Source organism: Bos javanicus, chromosome 28 (assembly GCF_032452875.1).
Source record: "Bos javanicus breed banteng chromosome 28, ARS-OSU_banteng_1.0, whole genome shotgun sequence".
Taxonomy (NCBI): domain Eukaryota; kingdom Metazoa; phylum Chordata; class Mammalia; order Artiodactyla; family Bovidae; genus Bos; species Bos javanicus.
In genome coordinates this window covers 40,239,437-40,245,436 of record NC_083895.1, presented here as the reverse complement: position 1 = coordinate 40,245,436, position 6,000 = coordinate 40,239,437, and positions in this window count along the sequence as shown.

Below are 6,000 nucleotides of genomic sequence, written 5' to 3'. Positions count from 1 at the left end.
TCCAAGTTATAAGGAGAATTATTTAGGCAGCTAAATATGGAAGAACCTGGGCAGAAATTAATCAGTTTTAACTGTAAAAAAAGTAAAGGAGTGTTTTGATACACCATGGCTTAAAGACTTGGAGATATGCTAAGATGGACAGACCAGAAGAAGGATTGAGTATGTTGGTTTTTCATAACCTTAAGAGCAGTTCTCAGACTATTGTTGTTGTTTAGTCACTAAGTTGTCTTTGACTCTTTGCAACCCTATGGACTGCATCACACCAGGCTCCTCTGTCCTTTACTGTCCCTGGAGTTTGCTCACATTCATTCACAACCTTTAGCTTATGCTAAGAATCACCAGGGGGAGGTTTGCTAAAACACAGCTTCTGGGTCCCAATATGTGTTCCCCAGACAAGCAGAATCAGCTTCATTAAGAACTTTTTAGAAAAGCAAATTCTCAGGTCATGCTCTATTCAGAAACTTTGGTGTGGGTTATATGTTTTCAGGCCCTTAAGGTGAATCTGATGTTCAGTCAAGTTTGAGAATTCCTTCCTTAGAATATAACATCCACTGTTATATTATAATATAACATGTATTATGTTGGATGCCTTATGATCCAGCAATCCCACTGCTGGGCATACACACTGAGGAAACCAGAAGGGAAAGAGACACGTGTACCCCAATGTTCATCGCAACACTGTTTATAACAGCCAGGACATGGAAGCAACCTAGATGTCCGTCAGCAGATGAATGGATAAGAAAGCTGTGGTACATATACACAATGGAGTATTACTCAGCCATTAAAAAGAATTCATTTGAATCAATTCTAATGAGGTGGATGAAACTGGAGCCTATTATACAGAGTGAAGTAAGCCAGAAGGAAAAACACCAATACAGTATACTAACACATATATATGAAATTTAGAAAGATGATAACAATAACCCTGTGTACGAGACAGCAAAAGAGACACTGATGTATGGAACAGTCTTATGGACTCTGTGGGAGAGGGAGAGGGTGGGAAGATTTGGGAGAATGGCATTGAAACATGTAAAATATCATGTATGAAACGAGATGCCAGTCCAGGTTCAATGCACGATACTGGATGCTTGGGGCTAGTGCACTGGGACGACCCAGAGGGATGGTATGGGGAGGGAGGAGGGAGGAGGGTTCAGGATGGGGAGCACATGTATACCTGTGATGGATTCATTTTGATATTTGGCAAAACTAATACAATTATGTAAAGTTTAAAAATAAAATAAAAAAAGATATAATATAATAATAACATCCACTGGATCATGGAAAAAGCAAGAGAGTTCCAGAAAAACATCTATTTCTGCTTTATTGACTATGCCAAAGCCTTTGACTGTGTGGATCACAATAAACTGTGGAAAATTCTGAAAGAGCTTGGAATACCAGACCACCTGATCTGCCTCTTGAGAAATTTATATGCAGGTTAGGAAGCAACAGTTAGAACTGGACATGGAACAACAGACTGGTTACAAATAGGAAAAGGAGTAGGTCAAGGCTGTATATTGTCACCCTGCTTCTTTAACTTCTATGCAGAGTACATCATGAGAAACGCTGGACTGGAAGAAACACAAGCTGGAATCAAGATTGCCAGGAGAAATATCAATCACCTCAGATATGCAGATGACACCACCCTTATGGCAGAAAGTGAAGAGGAACTAAAAAGCCTCTGGATGAAAGTGAAAGTGGAGAGTGAAAAAGTTGGCTTAAAGCTCAACATTCAGAAAACTAAGATCATGGCATCTGGTCCCATCACTTCATGGGAAATAGATAGGGAAACAGTGGAAACAGTGTCAGACTTGATTTTGGGGGCTCCAAAATCACTACAGATGGTGACTGCAGCCATGAAATTAAAAGACGCTTACTCCTTGGAATGAAAGTTATGACTAACCTAGACAGCATATTCAAAAGCAGAGACATTACTTTGCCAACAAAGATTCGTCTAGTCAAGGCTGTGGTTTTTCCTGTGGTTATGTATGGATGTGAGAGTTGGACTGTGAAGAAGGCTGAGCGCCTAAGAATTGATGCTTTTGAACTGTGGTGTTGGAGAAGACTCTTGAGAGTCCCTTGGACTGCAAGGAGATCCAACCAGTCCATTCTGAAGGAGATCAGCCCTGGGATTTCTTTGGAAGGAATGATGCTAAAGCTGAAACTCCAGTACTTTGGCCACCTCATGCGAAGAGTTGACTCGTTGGAAAAGACTCTGATGCTGGGAGGGATTGGGGACAAGAGGAGAAGGGGATGACAGACAATGAGATGGCTGGATGGCATCACTGACTCAATGGACATGAGTCTGAGTGAATTCCGGGAGTTGGTGATGGACAGGGAGGCCTGGCGTGCTGTGATTCATGGGGTCGCAAAGAGTTGGACACGACTGAGTGACTGATCTGATCTGATCTGATCCTTAGAATAAGCTAACAGTCACTTCAGGTGGAGAATAATCAAGCATAGTCGAGAAGCATTACTGCAACCCACAGGCAATACCCTAAGCAATTTACACTTTACACATGAGTTAAATTCTCCTAACAAAACTAGAGCATCAGAGTCTTTTCCAATGAGTCAGCTCTTCATATGAGGTGGCCAAAGTATTGGAGTCTCAGACTCAGAATCAGTCCTTTCAATGAACACCCAGGACTGGTCTCCTTTAGGATGGACTGGTTGGATCTCCTTGCAGTTCAAGGGACTCCCAAGAGTCTTCTCCAGCACCACAGTTCAAAAGCATAAATTCTTCGGTGCTCAGCTTTCTTCACAGTCCAACTCTCACATCCATGCATGACCACTGGAAAAACCATAGCCTTGACTAGATGGACCTTTGTTGGCAAAGTAATGTCTCTGCTTTTGAATATGCTATCAAGGTTGGTCATAACTTTCATTCCAAGAAGTAAGCGTCTTTTAATTTCATGGCTGCAGTCAACATCTGTAGTGATTTTGGAGCCCCCCAAAATAAAGTCTGACACTGTTTCCACTGTTTCCCCATCTATTTCCCATGAAGTGATGGGACCAGATGCCATGATCTTAGTTTTCTGAATGTTGAGTTTTAAGCCAACTTTTTCACTCTCCTCTTTCACTTTCATCCAGAGGCTTTTTAGTTCCTCTTCACTTTCTGCCATAAGGGTGGTGTCATCTGCATATCTGAGGTTATTGATATTTCTCCTGGCAATCTTGATTCCAGTTTGTGCTTCTTCCAGCCCAGGGTTTCTCATGATATACTTTGCATAGAAGTTAAAGAAGCAGGGTGGCAATATACAGCCTTGACCTACTCCTTTTCCTATTTGGAACCACTCTGTTGTTCCATGTCCAGTTCTAACTGTTGCTTCCTGACCTGCATACAGGTTTCTCAAGAGGCAGGTCAGGTGGTCTGGTATTCCCATCTCTTTCAGAATTTTCCACAGTTTATTGTGATCCACACAGTCAAAGGCTTTGGCATAGTCAATAAAGCAGAAATAGATGTTTTTCTGGAACTCTCTTGCTTTTTTGATGATCCAGCAGATGTTGGCAATTTGATCTCTGGTTCCTCTGCCTTTTCTAAAACCACCTTGAACATCTGGAAGCTCATGGTTCACATATTGCTGAAGCCTGGCTTGGAGAATTTTGAGCATTACTTTACTAGCGTGTGAGATGAGTGTAATTGGGGGCAGGAGGGGAAGGGGACAACAGAGGATGAGATGGCTGGATGGCATCACCAACTCGATGCACATGAGTTTGGGTGAACTCCGGGAGTTGGTGATGGACAGGGAGGCCTGACGTGCTGTGATTCATGGGGTCGCAAAAGAGTTGGACACAACTGAGCGACTGAACTGAACTGAACAAAACTATTGGAAAGATATGGTCATCATCTTCATAGGCTGAGGGCTACAGTGGTAAAGCCATCCACACAGAGTCAAAGACAGAGAAGTGGTACAGCCATGATCTGCTCCCAGCATCTGCATTTCTAATCACTGCTCTACTCTTTCTCATCTGTTTTTTTCTGTCTGTCTTATTTTACATAGTATCACATCTTCAAAGTCCATCCATATTGTAGCATGTGTCAGAATCTCCTTTCTATTAAAAGCTGAAAAATGTTCCATTGTGTACATATATATATCACGTTTTATTCCATTTATCTGGAATAGATAAAATTCCATTTTAGTAGCTTCCACATTTTAGCTATGTGAATAGCAGTAGTATGAACATGGATATACCAATACCCGTTCAATTCCTGCTTTCCATTCTTGTGTGTATGTACCCAGAAGAAGTGGAATTACTGGATCATATGGTAATTTTATGTTTAATTTTTTGAGAAATCGATACTATGTTGCACATTATTTCTCCCACTTTTTCAAATGAGGAAAATAATTCTCAAAGAGGTTGAATGACTTGCATAATTTTGTCCAGTTGGTAAATGGTAAAATTAAGATTCTCATTTGTGTCTCTTTTATGCCAAAGCTCCACTAGGGCACATTTTAAGTTAGCCTGGTAAACGTTCAAGGCAAAAGGGCAGGAATTTTCTTGTTGTTGTTGTCGGCCAATTGGCTTTAAAAATGAAAATGTGTTACCCTGCTTATATGTGGAGATGTACTTCTGCATAAATTTCCGCAGCTTCTTCACTTTAGGCCTTTCTTCCCTAGCAAAGACTGGTACTTTTCTTAGGGATACAGAGAAGCCCAGTTGTTTAATTATTTATGTAACTGTATTGCAAAATGGATGTGTAGCCAGGAAGCCTTTTTTGCATGTAGACATAATTAAACAGGCAGATGAGCCCATAAAATATTTAAGGTCCTGTATAAAGTCTTTAAGGAATCCTTTCTAAACCAGTAAGAAGATGTTAGGAGACGCTCCATCCCCAGTGTAAGAGGAAGAGTTCCAGAAGAATCACTCTGCTCCTGGAAAGAGCAGCTATGGCCACATTAGCATGAGTCTTAGTCCACATTGAGACCCAGAGGAAAAAGCCTCGGAGAGTCAGCTTCCCTGTAGGTGAGCAGGAAGCCTCTGGCTTCTACACCCTGGAGGCTTGTGCTCATTTAGATTGCAAAAAGCACTTTGTGTGGGTTCCAGCAAATGAATTAAATGAAAATACTTGAAAGTCAATTTAACAAGATCTAACTAGTATGTCCTTTTTTGGTCAAATACTTCCAGTGCCAGGGGATCTCTTCTGAATGGTAAGGAAGCACATTAAGGTTATTCACCTGCTTATTTTTGGCTGAGTACTTTGCTCTGATCGGGCTCTGGATACTTATATTTAATTTTAAAATAGATAATAAAAATTGCTTTAATAAAAGCAATACCCAGGATGCAGTAATAATAACAGCAAAAATAGTTTGAATAATAATGACTTCAATTGTTGTTTAGTTGCTAAGTCATGTCTGACTCTTTGCGACCCCATGGACTATAGACCGCCAGACTCCTCTGTCCATGGGATTTCCCAGGCAAGAATGCTGGAGTGGGTTGCCATTTCCTTCTCCGGGAAATGATTACTATTATTGAACTCTTAAAATGTGCTTGATATCATGCTAACTTCTCTTATCTAAGTTTCCATCTTTAGTTCTCACCCTGACATAGGAACCATTTTTATCTCAAGTTTCCTGTGAGAAAACTGAGGCTCAAACTCAGATAGAAATTAACAGACAAAGTTGAATTTTATCATTTCCTGTGCTCTCAGAAAAGAGCAACAATTAAGAAACCTCTCCACTTTTTTCGTGTTCAAGGAAATGATTTATTGTAAAAAACAAACAAACAAACAAACACACACTGTTAGCCTTAGGACTTAGATAAAACTCTCAGATGCCCCATGTCTATCTCTGAAAAAGTCAGACACAGACCCTCCAAATTCCCATTCTTTGTCCCATAAATGAATAGCTTAATTGTACCCAGAATGGACAAAATACTGCTACCGTGACTTGAACAAACTTTTGTTAAACTTTCCTTCCCCCCCAACCCCCCCCCACACACCCTTGGACTTTGACCTACCCTCAACCTGAGGCGGCACACAGCCCCTTTTTAAAGGCCCTTCCT